Genomic DNA, 21,874 nt, shown 5'->3' with positions numbered 1-21,874 from the left:
CTGTAATTTTGCTATGGCTATGAATCACAATGTAAATATCTGATATGCAGATATGTGATATGTGAACCCCAAAGGGTTTCAGTCCACAGGCTGAGAACCGCAATCTAATCCCTTACTCGGGGGGTTATTTTCTTCTATCCTTAATGTTTCCTATGAACTCCAGACCTTAATCCTGATGATTCTTTTTATCATGATTTCCAAATTAGGTTTGTTCAGCTTTGACTTCTCAGCAAGCTCCCAGGTCATAATCTTATAGGAGGACTCCAGTGTGCCTGGTGTCTTGGTTTGTGAAAGGTGAAGTCTCCTTTCTAACAGTAATGACACAGTCACTCCACCTTCCATTCACCTATTCCAAATGTCAAGTGCTAGGAGGACAGGAAAGAACAAGACACTTAGATTCCCAACACCTAAACCACCACTTAGACTTATTGAAAGACATGAAGATACTGGTTCCGGGAAACTAGAAAAACAGACATATACAGCATGCATCTCTCTTTTAATGTACCAGGCATGCAAAGGTGGACACAGCCAAGGGAGAAAAATATCACTCTATGGGTCCCTCTGCCATGAAGGCTAGGATTGCACCCAAGATGTTTTAAGTGACAAAGAGAAATCTGTCCTATAACACATCTATATTTAACACATCCTCAGATAAGCTATGGAGTTATTCCCTGGGGAAGAGAGGTATAAAAGGGGGAATTCAGCCATGTTTAAGTTCCCTCTCCTCAGAAATCATACTGTAGCCTTAAGTAACATGAGTTGAATCCTTAGTAATAAGCCTTCAATGGCTCAGTATCAGTGAGAATAAAGGACCAAGCCTTTATCCTAACTTTCCAGGGCTGACTCCAGTGTCTCCAGGGCTGACACCTTTGATCTGTCAGAATAGTCTCTGCTTAGTCAACTCTGCTTCTCCCGTATCACAAGTCCCTACAGGTGCAGCTTGATGGCAGAGGGCAGGGGTAGCCTTGTTGAATGTGACCACAATCAGACAGAACTAGACTGTGTGATCATTGTGAACACAGTGACCTATGGTCTGTGCTTAAAGAGTCTCCCAAATGAGTTAAGGTTAGCATTCTGAATGAGCTTCCACTGCACAGTGAGCAAGCATGGTTAAGCAAATCAGGACACCTTCCTGAACATCTCTTTCTTTCCCACGGCTGTAATAATCTTCCAACCATGTGATGTGTATCACTCTATCCTAGAACACTTTATCAACTTCATAGAAATAAATCTATGGTTCACTTAAAATGTGTTGATAAATTGCTTTGCCAAAACTATTTGACAAACAAAACACCACTTTAATTATGTAGTAATACACACTAGACAGCATTATATCAAGGTTGTGGCAGAGACATGGAAGATTTCTTGAATATTGATGGGGAAATTAGCCATATTTACTTTTAATGAGAAATTAAAAATTAAACAGGTATGTAATAAGAAAAACTACATGGCTAGGATAAACAAAGAAGCTGGATTCATAATCTGAGAGACCAGTGTATCCCAAAGGGGAGAAGAAAACAGTAGAAAGGGAAAAGAAACTAATTACAAGGATTTTGAATTCTACTTGCAAAGCAGAAAATATTTCACCATTATCACTTACCAAGGCAGTATGCATCTCAATTTTCAGATTTAAACGTTCAATAAGAACTGAAACCATTAAATTGCAAGAATAAATATATACCAGCTGTAAATTCTATTCCCAATTTGGTATGTGATACTAACAAATTAATTCCACAAGAAACACAGACATGATAGAGTCTTAATGGGAGTAATTAAAAACTGCGCTGAAGATTGGGGTCTCTATATTATTATAAACACAACAAATTTACTGAAATCATCTTCCATTATATGGCTTCCTCTCCAATAAACTGTTTATTGTTACATAGCTTAGAAGGATCACTACCTTTACTAAGTTTCATTTAACAGTTTTACATAGTTGAGTACACATTCTTTTAAAAATATCATAGGGAAATATAATAATTCACAAGTATTTATTAAAGGCCCACAATTGCCTAGGCTGAGAGCTTTCTAAACATCCAATTTTTCAAATACTTAAGTTTAGAATTTTTTAAATGGAGACATAATCTTCATATGATAATAATCACACCCTTAAAGCATACAGCTCAGAATATTTTAGTATATTTATAGGTTGTATAGCCATTACTAGTATTAATTCCAGAACTTTCTTGATGCCAAAAAGAAACCCCAAACCATTTAGTAGTCCCACTACCATTCTTTCCCCAAGACCTTAATAATTATCCACCTAATTCTGCCTAAGAGTTCCCCTACTCTGGACTTCTCCCATAAGTGAGACCATTACAGAACAGCAGACTTCGAAGATCACTGATATTACACCAATACTTGATATGGTCAAGTAATAGTTCACTGCATGGGCACACCACATCCTGTTCCCTATTCACCTGCAGATGACTTTCCCAGTGTTTGCAGCCTGGCCCTGGGATGCATGACATTCACGTGATCCCAGTGTGCTCTTCTCTGTATGAGCATGACTCCCAGGAGTAGAGTTACTGGAACAGCAACTCTGTCTTAACTGTTTAACTTTTTGAGGAACAACAAATTGTTCTTCAAACTCCTGCCCTCTGGTAGGATGCAAAGCCTCTGGCTTCTGCATCATTCAAGGATTTTTGCTTTTTTGTTTGTTTGTTTGTTTGTTTGTTTTCAGAGACAGGGTTTCTCTGTATAATAAATATACTTCTTTTGGTTTTGTTTTTTGTTTTGTTTTGTTTTTTGTTTTTGAAGACAGGGTTTCTTTGTGTAGCCCTGGCTGTCCTGGAACTCACTCTGTAGACCAGGCTGGCCTCAAACCCAGAGATCCACTGCCTCTTCCTCCTGAGTTGCCACTACCACCCAGCTTGAATCTTTGCTTTTTATTCATTTTTTATTCTACCTTTCCTAGTGAGTATGAAGTGGTGTGTAAACCCCTCTCCATAATATAAGGCTAGTGATACTGATAAAATGAACTTTACATTGTTGAAAATGCAATATGAACTTAGATATGTTCACTGCATACAAGTGTGCTTACCTCAGCCCTTACCTTCAAGAAACCACCAACAAGCTCAGTTTAGGAGAAAGCACCAGAAAGAAAGGTGAAATCACAAAGACAGTGCTTGATGAACTGCAAACATCAGCATCACGATTCCTTGGGGTACAGCACATTGAGAGGCCACTTGAATGCCCTTCAATAGCTTGGCACAGTTTATGTGAACACATCAGTGTGTAAATACCACAAAATCCTTTCAAGAACACACAGAGGGCTGGCATTTCTAATTACTGCAAACTGTGCAGAATGCTATGGAAAGAGCAAATGTTCATATTGAACATAAAAACATTTCTTCTTTCTTAATTGCAAGAGCCAGGCAACAGAGTGAGCCATAACAAAGAGCATAGTAAATGAAGTCAAAAGGCCAAGAGAATGGCCAGATACCAGTGCACCTTGCTCCTTGCTCTGCTCAATGAGCCTACTTTTTCTGAGACAGGATAAGCTGACCAGATACATTCTTAGAAACCATATCATTCCTGGTTTTTGAAGAACAAACTTAAAAGACTACTTTCTCTTCTTGCCACTGGAGTGTCAATGAAGGAGGATGTTCCCACCCAGTGTGATATTTTATTCTGATACTAAAATTTCTTGGTATGATTTCATTTTTGAAATGACAGTAGTTTCCTTAGGTCCTAAAAGATCCCAACTATAATGCAACTCAAGATATTCCTGAAAATTAAAAAAAAAGTATATGATACATTAACAATTAGTGAAAAACAAGAATTTTCCTAACTGAATACTTATAAACAAATCAGTTCTACTTTCAATAAATAAATACATTTCAAAAAACTCTGCTAAAAGTTTTATAAAATGACATAGAAATTATGCCTTCCAAACTTAACACTTAATTATTAAATATAATAGCAGATGGCATGGCTTCACATCATTACACCCTGTTCAATTTACCAGAAAGCATCATCTACCTAAGGTGACTGGTAAATAGGGAGTCCTAGGGGAGGCAGTGTAGAATCTTCATCAGACTCCATGATCATCTGGTGACAAGCTGCACACAAACAGCAATTTCTTCTAGCCTTCTAAAATCTGTTAAGTGGCTTCATGAACTGTACTAATGATACAACCAAGGGGAATCAGAATGGGGCTCTGTTTTCTTACTTCCCATTAAAGGGAGGAATAAAAGGAGATGGAGACAATGAAATGAATAAAAACGGACCTCATGAATAAAACATGAAGACTGGAATCAAATTATACTAAGAAGGTAATGGGAGTGTGGTCTTCATGAATATCATGACACTCTCAATAATTGCATTCTGGTATCTATACATGGAAATGCCTACAACTTGGATTCTGCTCCAGAGAACGTCGAAATTAAGAACCCTGTCTTCTTTTAAAGTTCGAGGAGACTTTTCCTACAAATGCAGAGAGTTCGTTATGACAGCCACTCAGCCTGGGATGCCAACTTGGAAAGTGCCTGATGCCACCGACTGTGTCTTCTGCTTTTAAGTGAGAAGACTTAGTTCTTAGCACACAGGCTCCTCTTTCTTTCTTTTTGCCCATTCATAATCTTCACAAATAAAAAAAAAATCCCTCGCCCATTAATGGGATGAAGCCCAAGTGTCTTTTATAATAGCTTGCCTTTTTTTTTTTTTTATTTGCAGCAGGGATTTTGTTTTTTACAATAAAGTTTCAAAAATAAAAATAGAGAGAAATGGGTTGCCTTAATGCCAATCACATGGAAGGCTTATACAGGTAAAACATAGTAACTTCGAGGAGTGAGGACTTTAGAGCATTAAGTGGACATAAGAATGTCCAGACAAGTGACCAACCATTAATAGCCATGTGTTAATGTGGTGACACAACCCACAAAGGTCAGGCCTTCAGCACACTACACTCGCCCTAATCTATTTACAAAACGTCTGATTCAATTTGCTTAAAACACAAGTTCATCCACCACCTTCCCCAACAATTCATCAAATACCTTTCTGACCTCGTGAACATCATGACGCATGCATGGTTAGCAGGATGGAGTTTGTGGCCAAAAGGCCAGCCTTAAATCACAACTTAATGCTGATACTGTAAGATCTTGAGTACATTCTTTTTATTTCATTTTTTTAAATTTTATTGTTGTTGTTGTTGATGATGATGATGATGTTTATAGGGCAAGATTTTTCTCTCGATAGCCCTGGTTGTGCTGAAACTTTCTTTAGAGACCAGGCTGGCCTCAAACATCAGAGATTCACCTGCCTCTACCTCCAAGTGCAGGGATCACCACATCTGACTCCTGAATAAATTCTTAATCTATGCCCAAACCCCTCACCTTTGAACCAGGCATTAATAATAAGGCCTCCCTTCCAGAAGTGATAAGTAACAATGCCTGAAGCTTAAGAACTCTAGGTGTCTGCTGATGACACAGCATCATTATCATCATCACTGACCGCTGATGACACAGCAAATTTATCATCATCACTGACCCACCTAGGCTCAGACCAGGAACTAGTCTTACTGTATTCTATAACATCTTTTCAACAGCATCTGATAGGTACACATCTAGTTTAAAAGTGGTTATGTGTAATTTGTTTCATTTCACTTAGTTCTTACCATCTTTGTTTCATATACCATCAGGCCTACCGCACTCATCCTGAAAACTGCCTATTTTGGAGCCCTCTCTAAAGCTGTTTTGCAGTTGTCCACAGACAGGTCTGTGGTGCTTCTGCCTATGACCCTTAAGGATGTCTGGCCTCTACTTCTCTGCTCAAGGTGCTTAATACACAAAGCCATCTAGTGGGCAGTCACATGTGGTCTGTTGTCTCCAGAATGGACAGGCACATGGGCTCTCTTACCACCCAAATGATAAAAACATGATATACTGTGTGTGCCCAATTCCAAACACAGGAATCTGCTCCAGCTGAATACACTTTCAGCAGTCCTGGTGTGAAACTGAAAAAGAAGTTCTATATTCCCTATATAGATAAGAAAGGTCTTAGGGACAATACACATAAACTGGACTTTTACGATCACAGCCCAGCTCTCAAGTAGACCCTTCAGCTTTTGTTTCTCACAACAGCAATCCAGACTTGCTACTGCTGATGCTTTCGAGAGGCCCCAGCGGTCCACCTGCACATCACACATGAAAGCCAAGTTCCGCAATCTGCACTTGCACAGCAGGTAACAAAGGCCTCAGATGCCTATTAATTACACAAATAAAAACTGTTGAAGCTGTGCCTGGGGAGCAGGCCAGGAAAGAGTTCAATATTCTACTGCACAACTGTGGTCTTCCAACCTCAGCCACAGATGAGAAACACTTTTTAAAAAGTGTTACACCTATTTCTCTTTCAGATGAATGCTTCTTCGAAGATAAAATCTCAAGCAATTTCTTAACAGGACTGAAAGGAACCAATTTTTGCTTAATTTTAGATTAACATTTATTCATAATATACCATGAAGTTTAATTAGAACTTAATGAGAACTGTAATTAAAAGTGAGATGATGTCAATGATTTTAAAAGGTTTCCTTTCATTAAAAAAAAAAAAATCTTCTTACCAAAAGAAAGAAAAGGTAGGAAGGAAGGGAGGGAGGGAGGAAGCAAGGGGCCCTATGTTAGATACTGCTTTTGGGTATCCCTTAGTTCAACTGACTATAAGCAGGTACCATTCACTGGGCGAAAGAAAATTCACTCCTCAAAGTTTTGACCAGAAAGCAGAGACTGGAGCAGTAGAGTGAGATCACCATAAGCAGTAGAATGACGTCACTGGTGAGAGCCAATTACAGATGGTAGGGAACAGACCAGAGGGATTTCCTGGGCTTTTTAAAAGTCATGGCTCCAATTCATGCCTCCTACCACATGGCCTGGTCACTTTCCACATGACCTACCTCCAAATACTATCAGATGGCTTTTTCTCGAGTCAGGAGGATTTCTGGGGCTCACCGACATGCAAGTAGCCTTCTCTGTGTAAATAAGAATTATTGAAGCAAGAGGGAGTTGGGCGCTCCGAGGAGACTTAAATATGAAACGATGTTTCAAGCTAGGTGGTCCCCTATTCTGATCCTAAAATGTGAGACAATAAAGGCAATCAGGGTGGAGACCACAGGGTTCTGTCCTGTGGCCTTCACCAACCCAAGAATCAGTTTTAACACTGAGGCAGTGTTAGTGATATGTAAGGCCAGTGGCACCTGATCAGGAAGATGGCAGAACAGAAAGGTCAGATGCCAACAGGACTCCAACCTCTGCCCTCACTCACCACTGAAGAGGGAGCTACAGGCAAACAAAACCCCTACTTGCTCATCAGAACCCAAATGTTTCTACTCTGGTGAGGACTAGTAGTTGAGAGTAAAAGCTCTGTGTGAACTGAGTTGGCTTCGGTAAGAGCACAACAATCCAGAAAGGAACTGAAGAGTCAGGAAATGCTCTAAACTTACCAATAGCAGTGGCAACCAAACAGTATATGAACCAGAAAAATATTAAACAGGAAAAAGAACGATTCAAAAATGACACTCTCCAAGTGAATAGGGACTAACTTAGGGTTTCTATTGCTGTGAAGAGACACCATGGCCATGGCAACTCTTATAAACAAATCATTTAACTGGGGCTGGCTTACAATTCAGAGGTTTAATCTGGGCTCCCTGACTGAAAAAAAAATATACGAGAGCTGAACCACAGTGCTCAGCTGCCTGCTTCCTGACAGCAGATGCAACGTGACCAGCTGCCTCAAGCTCCTGTTACTATGCCATCTCTGCTATGATGCACCCAGGAAGCATGAACCAAAAGACACCCTTCCTCCCTTCCTTCCTTCCTTCCTTCCTTCCTTCCTTCCTTCCTTCCTTCAGCTGCTCTTCTCCAGGATTTTGGCAAGGAATGAGATAAGTAACTAACATACCAGGCAACATGGATTTTGAAAAATAATGAATTGGAATGACTGCCACACAGGCCACAGTACATTCACCTGTTCATGCTAACTGGCCTGCATCTGCCCAGGTCAGGTTAGCCCTCATCTTTGTGGCTCTGGATATTCCAAAACCATCAACTTCTAGAATGATCGATTTCTTGAGCTGAAACATCAAGCTGCTTTGCAGCTCAGAGTCTGAAAACCCAAGTCTAGAATCTGTTGTTTTAAATGAGTGAAAAAGAAATACATTTCTACTCCAATATCTAGTTATTCTAAAAATACAAATCAAAAACAAGTGAGACCACTGGCCAACCTTACACACATACACATCACTAGTTAATCCGCATGCCATGTTTTCTGCAATATGCGCACATTACTCACATTTAGTGCATGTAAACCATGCTACCATTACATAAGGTTGCCATTTTGTTCTCCTGACATTACCTGTCTCCAAGCTCTTTATAGCATCATGATTTTTAGGAATGGGAATGCCCTATTCTATTAGGGCTGACAGTACAGATAGCATGGAGGAGAGTAGGGTGGCTAAGCCATGGGAACAGCTGTTAGTTGGCCACTTCTGGTCTATGTGTCTTACAGTCCTATCTTTAACAAAACTTACCAAGGGTTGAAGTTCCCATTACCCAATTACTCTGCAGTACTCTTGACTTACTTGATCAAATTTCAATATAGAATAAACATCTATCAAGTGTGCCCCTATGTCCATCCATCAAAAGTTGTCTTACCTTCCTTTACACAGATTTAAAAAACCCAGATTCCTTTAATTTTAATATTTGTTTACTGGGATATCTATCTATCTATCTATCTATCTATCTATCTATCTATCTATCTACACACATCAAATTGCCAAGGTCTCATATCTGATTACAATTCTTCAAGGACACAGACATTTGTGTTTGGTCAGATGCCTTTAGTGAGAGATGTATGACATCCCGTTTGGGACTACATGCCAGGCCAGCAGTTTGAACAAAGAAGTAATGAAAGAAGGAAACTAAGAGCCCAAGATCAGACACTCTGACAACACCCGAAGCCCAATGAGCAAACTCCATTTACATTCCTTGTGCATGTTTTACTTTCAGACAGTACACAAGGTCAAACTGCTAGCTGTCAGTTACAATAAGCTTCTAAACTCCTGGCCAATTACCTGGTTAATAACAAAAGACAGGGCTATGACATCATTACTGTTATAATTAATTTACACAGATCAGCTTCCTGTTAATCAAATACATCTTTAAAAGCACTTAATTATTTTTTTTTTCACCTACAAAGCAACATTTCACTTTGGTTGCTGAAATGCAATCTTGCGGAATTCCACATGAACGGCTGTCAGGCTGCTGGGAGACAGGAAGGACAAAAGGCTTCACAGGGACTCATTGCTGCACTAGAGAGCGGCTGGCCCAGGCACAGTAAACAGAAGCACAAGATGATGGATAACACAAGGATTCTTAACATTTTCAGAACATAAAAGTTGTCAGGGGATGGGGGTGTTAACAGACAGGCTTAGGGGAAGAGGAATGGACCAATCCTCTCTGACAAAATTGTATCTAATGTTGGCAATATCAATGCACACCTGTACAGGGCAGTACAGTTAAGGGCATGGTCCTCAGCAGGAATTCCACAACACGCTGACCAACTGGCCTTGGGAAAACTGTCAGGCTTTCCCCTGTACCAGGATAACAGGCTCATTTGAGTTTGGAAGGACCAAGTGAGAGATCAATCACACAGCACACAACCACCATTTGAGAAGTGATGGTGGTTTACGTGCATAAACAAATAAATTGGGAGACCATAAGAAAAACATTGGAAATACTTCTGAGTATTTTTATAAGATGGTGGTGACTAAGGTTTTCTAAGAATCCTATCCCACACTTTTAAACTGTATCACGAGACTCAATTATACACATACCTTTTAAACAGTATAGTACATGAAAGTGGAAGCAGAATTATCATTTTCTATTATCGTGCGTGTGCATAAAGGTGTTGGGGAGGAAGAGCACACAGCACAGTATTCACATAGACATTAAAGGACAACTTTATGCAGCTGGGTTTTCTCTCCCCCTGGACATGGGCCCCCAGGACTGACCTCAGACTTTCATGGCGAACATCTTTACCCATTGGGCCACCTCACCAGTCCCATAAATTACTTTTTAATTAAAATACACTGTATAATAAAATCTCAAGCCACTCTTTGTTAAGGCTAGCCAGTACTGTGAGAATTTAATGACCCTTCCTTTATAGAGATTAAAAAAAAAAATTCTCATGATGTCAGCTAACAAAATTTTCCCCTCCTTTAAAAAGTGCTATTGGCTATTGGCTCAACACCAGTGATCAGACTATATTTACACATGAAAAGTGACTGAAAAATTGAAGCTACTAGATTTTGCATATAATCCTCAGTGTTGTTCCACAACTCTAGGTGAGTTGACGCCAACTCCACTTCTGTCCTGTCAACACTTATGACTTTCGGTATCAATCATAAGCCAGTTCTTCCTCCCACAGACCACAAGTTTTAGGGTAATGAGAACTCATTAAGTTTCCCTACTGACAGCAGGTTTTAAACCAGGGTGCACATGGGGACAAAATGCAAGCATACCGTGATCACGCCCTTCTAGAGGACTTAAGGACTTCTACTCTCCTCTTTGCTCTAACCAGATCTCTTTGTCTATCCCGAGTCAGTAGGAAAGTGCTGCCCACCACTGCCACCCTTCATTTCATCTGTGCATGAACGGATGCTGAATTATTTATGGAACTGAATCAGCTCTGCACAAAAATTAAGTCAAGTGGGAAAAGCAGTCAAACTTCAAAGACAGGGTCTGGTCCTGCAAAGAACACAGGACATCTGTAAATTACCTGTGATTGGGACAGGTTGGAGATTTTTGCCTATCTAGCAATAAATAACCCCATTCTCTTTTTAACAAGAATCTGTGGCTCACCCCATTTAGTGTGACCTTCAGGGAAAAGATGGGCTTTCAGTCAAGGGTGAAGGACAGCGAACTTGGAGTAACAACTCTGCCCTGGAACTCAGACCTGAATAGAGAGCCTAGCACTAATGAAATTGGGATTGATACAACTGTCATTTGAAGGAGCTCATCAAGGTGGCCAAGACTACACAAACCCAGAGAGCTTCCCTTCTCAACGACTGTTACTGAGGCATGGCCATTTGGATTTTCTATTGTATGTGTGCTTGTCCGCATGGGTCCCAGTAAGCTTCTTTTCTTTAACTAAATTACGTGGATCATATATATTAGATAGTTTTGCTTCTGTTTGCGAAGCTGTCAACCCACAACACCACACATTTACAAAGGTGCTCACAAGCAGGTTTATTTCCAGCATCGCTATCTCCTTTAGACTGACAAAAGCTCTAGCCCATAAGAGAACCAGGATATGGAGGTGCAGTAGGTTGTATCTCAAGAGACTATTGCAGGCATGGTGTGCTTAGAGACAGGGGAGCATAGGACAAGGATGCAAGCAAGAGCAACTTTTGCAGGAATTTCTCTGAAATGTTCACGCTCGTTGAGTACTGAATGACAAATGTAGTCTTAAAAGGAAAAAACAAACGGTCCCACTTGTGTCTTTATTTGTCTATTTATACCAAGGCAATGCTTTTAAAAGAATGTGTATTAGTAATTACAGAAGTGGTTTTCTACTGCATCTCTGTGTCTCTGTTCTTCATGGAAAATAAGTCTAGAATACACACATCAATGAAGTGTCCCTGGATACAAAGTTCTACCTAGAACTTCATAGCAAATATTGCACGTATCCAAAAAAAATAAAAAAAATAAAAAAAAAAAAAAAAAAAAAAAAAGCCAAGAAAAAACTGAACAAGGGGAGGGTCTGGCACTTTCCAGAGATTCACCTATTTAAGTCTCCCTTTACCCAATGCATTACCAAAAACACTTCTCTAATGTTGGTGCAGTCAAGGTATGTGTCTGAAACTTCATGAAGAACATGACTGTATCAATCTATACTGTTTAACTGGCTAGTCCTTGCAGAAAGCTACAACCTCCAAAGGCAAAGCAATCAACAGCAGCGTGGGCACATGAGGAACTGCTTCAAAACTACACAGAACCATGCATGCATGCATAGGAAAGAGCAAAACAAGCTTTAAGGTTTCTATGGCAACTAGACACTAGGATAAGCACTGTCCTTAGGCAATGAGGGAGAAGGTGAAATGATTCCCCCACCCCACCCTCCAAAACAGCAGCAGCATCTCACAAAAAGTAAAGGATGGAAATTGAGAAGCCTAACAGGCCTCTTACTAGTATAAAATTAGCATACCTTGAAGGGAAGAAGAAAAGTTGTGGGAAAAAGACTATATGACCAGTACATAGCCTTTCTATAGATGCTCAAATTTGGAACAACTCATTCATTACAACACCCCAAAGTACAAAATCGCTGGTACCAGCAATATGAAAGGTGTCAAAGTTTGAGTGTTGCCCAAAATACTTTGTTGGGGGGGGGGGGGGGGGGGGGGGGGGGGGGGGGGGGGAGGAGGGACTAAACAGGATTATGCATAGCTCCAAAACACATGTACAGTACATATTACTTATAAGATTGAGGTCACTGTAATATGTATAGAACTTTCATTCATTGCTATCCTAATACTGTGACTCTGGATGAAAAGGATGCCACTTAGCACCATGGGGAACAGCTGAGGGTGTAGGATCCCTGAAGTTAGTCCGGAGGGGTCAAGCATGGCATGTTGCCTGGGACAGACCACATCCTCCCTCTTGCTGAGCTCCTCTTTATCCACTAGACAAAGAAAATCACACTTACTTCCTAAGGCTGTGGAGGAGAATGGATAAAAGAGCATAGCACATGAAAGCATGTAGTACACCACTGAAATTCGGTTTTCATTTTCCCTTCCTGTCCATAAAGTAATGAGACGTCTCCCCGTGGAACCGGACTTTATTGCTTTGTAATTATGATGTGCATGTAACAACGTCCAAGAAACTAGATGGTAAATAACACCGACATGCAAGCCTGAATGCACACACTGTCAGTTGGCTATCATCTGGATCCCAAAGGGCGCTTGCACACTATCTATTGCATCTCAGAAATATGACACATTTACTTTTCTGAATACAGCCAGAATTACCCACCAGCTTTGAAATATCATCACCATGATGCTGCAAGCAGCAGCTGCGTGATTGAAAGTGACTCCCCTCCCCCACTCTCCAGCTGTCCCAAGGAAAACCCCCTCAATGTGTGAAAATGACAGTATTACTACTACCACCACTAATAATAACAAGCTAACAAATGGTTAGATTTTAAATTATTTTTCTGAGGAGTCATTATTAAATTAACTTTAACACCCCACACACACACACACACACAAAATCTACTTCACCATATGAATGAAAACCAGATGCTATCAACCAACAAAAATCACTGTGGGTTGTATACATAAGTATCCTTCTTTTGTAGACTTTGTTTCTCTTCCTCAGTCACTTAAGAGACTGAACAAAAGTTGAAATCCTAAGTAGCTTTAATAGTGGTACAGCTGCCACAGTGCCAGGGATTTTTAACAAGCTGTAGGGTTTGTTGTTGTTCTTTGTTTTTCTGCACAGAATCCCATTTCTATAAAATATGGGACAAATTGAAGACTGTATTTGTTTGGGAGCCTTATGTTTTGTTTTTAATCATCACCCATGACTCTGTATGAGAACCCAGACATATGCTTACCCCAGAGACAAAGCCAGCAACTCTGCAGGGCAGGGGATCCCCAGTATCTAGACTCCTACCATCCCAGTTTTAGGTACGGCTCATGGTCCGAGCTCTGCCTCTGACAGTGAATCATACGCAGGCCCCCTCAGAACCCCACTTCTCTGGACACATTCTGGACCAGGAACCTGTGTACTCCAATGTCACTGATCTTAAAGCCTCCCAGCTCTTGAACCTTCTGGGTAAATTTCTGCTTAACAGGCTCCAAGTTAAAACAAAATAAGTAAACAAAGAAACAAACAAAACTGAGAATCACTGCTTGGATGCAATAATGGCAACATTAAAGAACAGCACTGTTAATGGTTCTTCACAATAATTTTAATGTATTTGTACATAAGTACATAACTTTTTATATTTGGTTCCCTACCCTCATATAATATACTACAAAGTAAACAAAAGTATGGTCTGCTATGAATGCCTTTAAGCATATTCCATTCATACACTCACAGTTAAATGTAGAAGCACGAAAAAAAAGTAAGAACTTTGACATTTTTTAAAAGTTGAACATACTAGTGTTCTATTGTAAAGCATATGTATTGAAAAAAATTACTTCAGGGTTAATAACATTTTTATGCATTTATTTACAGAAGCATCTTCTATAACATAACAGCTTCACATGACACATCTGACTGTATCAAATGAAATTGGCCATAGGACAATCAAAGATAGTTTGAAGTTAATTATCTCTAATTTGGAAACTATAAAAACAATGTCTAGAAATCACTGATTATGAAAGAACTAATGTTTTTCTAGCAAGCTGAGATGTAATTTTCTCCAAGTGTTTGCTTTTTCCTAACAGATTAGGAAAGTTTTGGTTCAGCATCTCCATCACTTAAAAAGCAGTGAACACGTAATAAAACAACCTAGTACATAAAAGATGGAAATTAGCCGGGCGTGGGGGTGCATGCCTTTAATCCCAGCACTTGAGAGGCAGAGACAGCCAAGGCTACTCAGAGAAACCCTGTCATGAAAAAAGAACAAAATCAAAAAAAAGAAAAAAAAAAAAAACAAGACAACAACAACAAAAAAGATGGAAATTAACAGGGCAGTCAGAATTAAATGCTAAACATTATTTCTTCCCCTTTCAAAAAGAGACATTACCTAACATATAATGTAGTAGTAACAGTTAACACAGCATCTCATTTAACTAAGGTAGCCTCTACTTTACAGGAGAAATTAAAACTGGAAGGAAGCTAATCTGTCTATGGGGCATAATCAATACACAGAGGGAGGAAGAATTCAAGCAGGGCTTGCCTGACTCAGAACCTCAGCTATCTATCTTTCTTACACAGAAAATAACACAACATTAGGAGCCTCTGGAAAAAAAAAATCGCTTCATGATGGGACAGTATCACTTTGGTGGTAAAGTTAACTATTACGGATAGAAACTGGTATCACAAGTGACATATTTACATGACAATGTATTGCCCATAATATCCTGGAGTCTCAGCATGGCCTTGGCACCAGTGCTCTCTAGTCAAAGCTATGAGTTACATAGGTCACCATTAGTCACTGACCCTTTTCAACACTGAAATGAGCCTAGACACAAGAACAGTAGCTTCAGACCCCGAATGATTATTTCTTCCTCTAGGTGGACCATTGGAGAAAGGAATAGTTCTTAGAAAATGTTCCATGTAGCAATTTGGAGAAATAAAATAAAAATCATCCCGTTGGGAGCCTGTCCACTTAACTGTGACCCTCCCAATGGTCATGAGCCCTTCTTTGCTAAGATGGAGCCATACCATATATAAGGACAAAAGCTAAGGACAGAAACAGCACAGCTTTTGGTGGCGGGGTGCTAGCCACCACTGTATGCTTCTTTGCAACTCTGGTCTGGCCTTTACCAAACTGCGGGACAAACTTAGGTATAACTAAGTTGAAGAAACAAGAAGGCCAAAGACCTTTAAACCACCTTGGCATAATTTCTAATAGTTCATTTTCTAAAATACCACAATGTAAATAAAATTAGTGGCAGTACGGACTGCTGTAACTTTCTCGCTTTGATATGGTTGTTTGCATAGGGTCTCATGATGTATCTCTGGCTGGCCTCTGAACTTAGGATTGATTTCTCTTGCCTCAGCCTCCTGAGCATTGCCGTTACAGGTGTGAGCCACCCGTAATTATCCTGTATCTAAATTTTCACTATTCATAAGTAGTTGGGATAAAAGTCTTTGCAGCAGTCATAAAATCATGCACTCCAACCGCTCTCTAACCCTACACCTCATCCTTCCTCCACGACCTGTGCGCTTTCTTCATGCAGGTCTAGTAACTTATCTTGGAGTGTTTTATATGGGTTATTACTACCCACTTGTTTTCACATGTTAACACTTAGTACTATGAAATCACAGTTAAATGATTCGGCCAAGATTCCAGATCTAGAAAATAACTCACCTTACTCCAACCTCATTATGTATAATTCCATAACGAGTGAGTCCTTTTTAAGCTATGTTATCCGTCGAACTCAGCACCCGGAAGTGCTAGAATGGACCGAAAGGCTTGCTCAAAGGGGTATGACACTAAAATCTGTACTGCCAACAATTCCCTTAGAAGATGCTGTTGATGGACAGCAAACCCAGGACCAAGGCATGGGCACCTGCTCTCCTGGAATGTACCAGAACACTAGAAGATCCGAAGCAGAATCAGTAATAGAAGCAGGAAGAAGGTAAATGAGGTTAGGACGTTGGGACGAAAAGTAGAGGGGAAAAAAACCTGGCGCCACCACTCCCCCAAGAAAACCTGGGTGTCATGAAGCTACTGAAAGGAACTTTTATAAGAGTCTGACAACTGAATCTTAACCGTGCAATAATTAGATATTACAGTTTTATTTTTTAAAAATGCCTGTTTTGGAAAAACGGAAAGGCATGTGTGAAAGGAGAAGAGGTGAAGTCCCTCGGGTGTATGTCTGTCCTGTCAGTGGTACAGACAGCCTTACAGAGGTTAGGATGGGTCTGCGTATAGAGACAGAAGTGGCCGCCCCTCCAACCACCTGCCACTGCAAGCTCTGTGCAAGCTGATGCAACTTCTCCTCAAACTTCCTGAAGTCGGAGGAAGCTCGCAAAAGCCTATCGAGGCAGCCTAGATCTCCATGAGCCAGGGAAGCGGTACGGGTGTGACGGCCCCTGCGACCCCATCCCGGCCGGCCGGAGGGGAGAAGACCTGGAACCGGCTGCCCCGCATCTCCGCCCGGTCCCAAAGCAGCACTTCCGCCCGGCGGACCTTGGCTGGCCCCATAGCAGCGCTTCCGCCCGGCCCGCAGCGGCCCGGATCTCAGCCCCGGCCCGGCCATCGCGGGCCCGGGAAGCCGCAACACACGCCGCACAAAAGCGATGCCACACACTCAGCTGAAGAGACGCGGAAACTCACTCTCTCTAAGACCCGCTTGCGTCCTCACGTACTCCCGCGCTCGTGCGTCACTACGTCTGGACGCCGAATCCGGAGACTCAACTTCCCGAACGGACGCCGATTCCGCAGGCTCCACTTCCGGCGGCCACGGGAAAGGAGCGGCAGTCTGCGCATGCTCCTTGCTTCGTACTGCCTTTTCGGGTTCCTCTGGCTAATGCGTAGCGCTCATCCTGTTCAACCCTTAGCAACTAGGGTGTCCTGAGCTTTTACAGCCATAACTAACTAATAATCACTTACCACGCGCACAGCGCATGAGTCCCTATGGCCAGCTCCCTCAAGGCCAAAGTTTCTTCCCGGTGCAGTGCAGTCTACCAAGTGGACAGTGGAGACAGTAGCTGTTCCCAATGGGCCTCAGGAGAGCTGCTTATCCCAGAAAGTAGGCCGGCGAAACAGGGCCACGGTGTACATTTCAGTCCCCAAGCACAAACACGAGGCCACGCTGCTTAGCCTGTTTACTGCTTTAAGGGCTCGTGGGAAAAGGTTTTTGTGACTTAGGTCATTTGATGCAATTTTCTGCTTCTAACGTGGAACCAGTTTCATGGGCAGGTTCTTCTAAAGGCAATGCTGCGTTTGTGTCCTACAAGTAAACGATGTTTGGTGTAATTGTTTTTCTAGTAATTAGAGGAGAGCTCCACCTTTTCAAGGCATGAATTAGGTGCTCGTATATTTACCAAAAGGCTTAGTAGCCACGTCTAGTTAGCATATTAAAAACTTCCCCAGTCCCCCAAAAGTTAATCTTCTATTATATAGCAGAAGAACTCCTCCTAAAATTTTTTGCCTTGTAGTTGGAATTTAAATGAAAAATTCCCACACTATTAGAAGATATAGATGAGAATTTCTTTTATTATTGTTTTATTATTAGGTATTTTCCTCATTTACATTTCCAATGCTATCCCAACAGTCCCCCAATCAGTCTCCCCATCTCCCCTACCCACCCACTCCCACTTCTTGGCCCTGGTGTTCCCCTGTACTGGGGCATATAAAGTTTGCACAACCAATGGGCCTCTCTTTCCACTAATGACCGACTAGGCCATCTTCTGATACATATGCAGCTAGAGACACGAGCTCCGGGGTACTGGTTAGTTCCTAATGTTGTTCCACCTATAGGGTTGCAGATCCCTTTAGCTCCTTGGGTACTTTCTCTAGCTCCTTCATTGGGGGCCCTGTGATCCATCCAATAGCTGACTGTGAGCATCCACTTATGTGTTTGCTAGGCCCCGGCATAGTCTCACAATAGACAGCTATATCAGGGTCCTTTCAGCAAAATCTTGCTTGTGTATGCAATAGTATCAGCGTTTGGGGGCTGATTAGATGAGAATTTCAAGTGACAAAATTCTTAGCAAATTCAATAATGAATTCTTATAATTTAACCCCTTTCAGGTAAAAAAAAAAGGGGGGGAGGGTATGTAAGTCCAAGACTGACATTGCAAAACCGCATTCCTGGAAATGGAAACCAAGTGAGTAGGGGGAACTAAATTGCATGTAGAAATATATCTCCTTAGAAAGAAAACATTAATGCAATTTCTCAAAAGGAGAGGTCTCTCTATTTGTTCTTCTGACCAATTCTATGCATCCATTCTATTAATATACTCTTGCTTTATATTCTCTGTCACTCTACCCCTTTCTATACGTACACTCTTTTTGTTATTACCATAAGTCTTTAAATGCAGAAGTGACTTTAAAAGAGCCGCAAATCAAGTCTTAAATCAGTAATCTCAAAAAAAAAATGCAATTGTAATTAGACAGGGCTTAGGAATGTTCTTGGGGAGCAGGCTGTGATGGTGAACACCAATGACCCCACAGTTTGAAGGTAGAGACAGGCAGATTGGGAGTTCAAGGACAGCCTCAGCAATATAACTTCAAGACCAGCTTAGTCTATATGACATCCTAACTCATAAAAAGTAAAGAAAAATATTTTAATCATATTTTAAATATGAGTAAAATGTTTCATTGGCATATAAGAGGACAGAGAAAAAACATTTTTTTTAATGGCCTCACCAGACATAGTGGCAAACACCTGTAATCTCTCCACTTGGAAAATAGATGCAAGAATATCAGGAGTTCCCATTATCTGGGTAATAATTTCCTAGCCTAAACTTTAATAGAGGGACAGTCAGAATTCTTACATGTAAACAAAGCTTAAAATTACTAAAGACTCAAAGCCAGACTAAGTCCTCTAACGTTTTTGTAGAAAAGCACATCATTGTTACATTACCTTGTAAAAATAATAATTTTTAAGTTCTCAAAAGTATTTTACTTGTCAACTAAGATATTATTATGCATATTCCATTTAATATATGAAATATATTTATGGCATGCAGTTTTAAATTGTATCTAACCCTTGAGGGACAAGCAACAATTCTTAGCCATTTGACTCAAATTAATGTTCGTAAAATATGGTGCCTGTGTTGAAACTGCGGGTTTGGTTACCTCCTTTGAACATTTCATAACTGGGTGGAAACTAGCAGGAAGGCAGATAGACATTCCCACCTTCCAGAATCCACCCTGAAGGAGAAAAGATGCCATACAACAACACCGTGCACCAAAAAACTGGATTATCTTGTAAAGGAGGAGTTTGTTTTTATCTCTTACAGCTTCTAATGAATCAAATATATTACACTCAAACTGGTTCAAAAGATGGGTTACGTTGATTAAAGATGTCTATCATCCTTTTTATGGAACAACTTTCAAATTAGATGATTCGTCTATGAGAACTATAACAGGGCAAAATTGGACCAAGTGTCATGATAAAATTATCAACACTTAATAGTATACTACACACACACACACACACACACACACACACACACACACTAACCCTAAGAGACTTATCATGGCCATAGAAAATAGAAGTTACGAAACTAAAAGGTTTGTAGTGATGAAAAAAAAGATTTCACTGTGATAAGATAGCCAAAACATTAAGAAGAGACAAGAACTGTAAATGTCCACATATCCAACAATATAACTCTAAGGTCATGAGGGTAAAATTGGTAGCATTGGGAATTTAGGGTGTATCCAAATGTTAGAGTGCCTGCCTAGCAGGCACAAGGCTCCAGAGCTGCACAGTGGGGTATGTCAGAGGAATTGAATTAGGAAGCAGACAGCAAAAGTCTAATATTTAAATACTCTTAACAATGGGTAGGAAATTAGACTGAAAACCATTAAGTATATAGAAACTGCAAAAAAAACAATCTACCAAAATAGTAAGTGCAGACCACTCTACTTAATAACAGCAGAATTTATAGCTAATTTAAGATATCTGTTCTCCAGGATAGCCCCATATGGTGCATCATAAAACAAATGTGAATAAATTTAAAATGAATGGCATCATACAGGGTTTCCTTGATGGTGACAATGAAATTAAACTAGGAATCAACAAAAGAAATACATTTGGGAATTAAAAAATTTAGCCACTGAGTAATGCCTAAAAAGGTAAAGAGAATTAGAGAGCAGTTTTAACTGGACAAAAAGGAAATACAGAGACGTCCCAGTTCCATTAAAGTGATGATGTTGACCCACTTTAACAGTGCTGCTTTAAAGCAACATAGTGGGAAAATGTCCCAATAGCTTAGCTTTAGGAGTAGTTAAAAATGAGCAACACACACCAAACATAAAAGACGAATTAATACACATAAAAATGGAGAAAAAATCAATAAAAATTAAAATATGATTTTAAAAGATTCAATTTACCAAAAGGAAAAAGAAAAACACACTAAATGTCCCAAACGAGGCATGAACTGGCTACATCACCCAACCCATTCTACAGGAATTTATGTGACAAGAAACTGCATAAATTTATGTTAATAAGGTAAGTGTTGTAAATAAACTAAACGAGATCTTTGATTCAAACTGACAAAACTTGTTCAAGAAAAAAAGACTCCATTTTCTAGGATTGTTAGAGAGACAGAGAGAGAGACAGAGACAGAAGAAAAGAAAGGAAGAAAGGAAGGAGGGAGGGAAGGAAGGAAGGAAGGAAGGAAGGAAGGAAGGAAGGAAGGAAGGAAGGAAGGAAGGAAGGAGAGAGAAAGAGACAAAGAGGACAGAGCAGAAAAGAAGAAAACTATGACCTGGGTGACCTAAAATATCAGCTACACATCTGTTCAGTTTTAGAGGCTGCAAGTCCAGTATCAAAGTGTTGGCTGGACCATGTTCACTCCCTGTAAAACCTGGAGGAAAAATTCTTACCCCTTTCTAGCTTCTGGTACTTGCAGCAAACTGTAGTCTTCCTTGGTTTCACAGGAACACAGTATCTGTTTGTGTTAAGACATAGTGCTCCTCCAGAAGTGTGTGTGTGTGTGTGTAAGGTGCTTTATCATGATAACTTGATACAGTATATATATAGAAAGAGCTATAAATAATATTCTTCATATACATATAAAAGCTCCAAGCAAGATATTAGCAAAACAATATACATAAGAACAGTATAAACATAAGTTTGCTTTCACTTAAAAAAAAAGTCAATGTAAAACATGATAAATAGACTAAGAAAAAATACTGAGAGAAATGCAGACAATTGTGGCTTGTAAATTGTAGAAAGTTTGGGAGTATCCCCAAACTCTATTAATGTGTATGTGTGGGGAGATGGTGATGGTGGTGGTGTGTGATATTTGAATTAAGAGTCTATGCAAGTAAAGCCTTTATATTATTGGGATAATGGATGTTGTGTTAGCTCGGACCAAGAAAATTAGCTGTGACTAATAGAAAATCAGAATCATTGAGGTGCTATCTTCTGAGAAGTAGTTCCTCCCAGTCAGTACATGGTAGCCATGTTCCAGGGAGCCAAGGATGCATCTCAGGATAGCAGTTGATCTCAGTAATGTGTAAGAGT

At 40.2% G+C, this 21,874-nt stretch overlaps 1 protein-coding gene across 1 annotated transcript in view; it reads right to left on the bottom strand.

Annotated features, from left to right (window-relative positions):
• The window catches only part of Rhbdd1 (rhomboid domain containing 1), a 118,396-nt gene extending 101,252 nt beyond the window's left edge, over positions 1 to 17,144 (bottom strand). The window contains exon 1 of the mRNA XM_021173374.2: positions 17,008 to 17,144. The gene's annotated coding sequence lies outside the window, so the exon portion shown is untranslated. The remainder of the gene's footprint in view (positions 1 to 17,007) is intronic.
• Between the last annotated feature and the right edge of the window lie 4,730 nt (positions 17,145 to 21,874).

The sequence above is a fragment of the Mus caroli genome, chromosome 1 (genome assembly GCF_900094665.2).
Source record: "Mus caroli chromosome 1, CAROLI_EIJ_v1.1, whole genome shotgun sequence".
In the NCBI taxonomy this organism is placed as follows: domain Eukaryota; kingdom Metazoa; phylum Chordata; class Mammalia; order Rodentia; family Muridae; genus Mus; species Mus caroli.
Note: the sequence above shows the minus strand (reverse complement) of the source record. Positions and strands in the feature narration are given on the sequence as shown.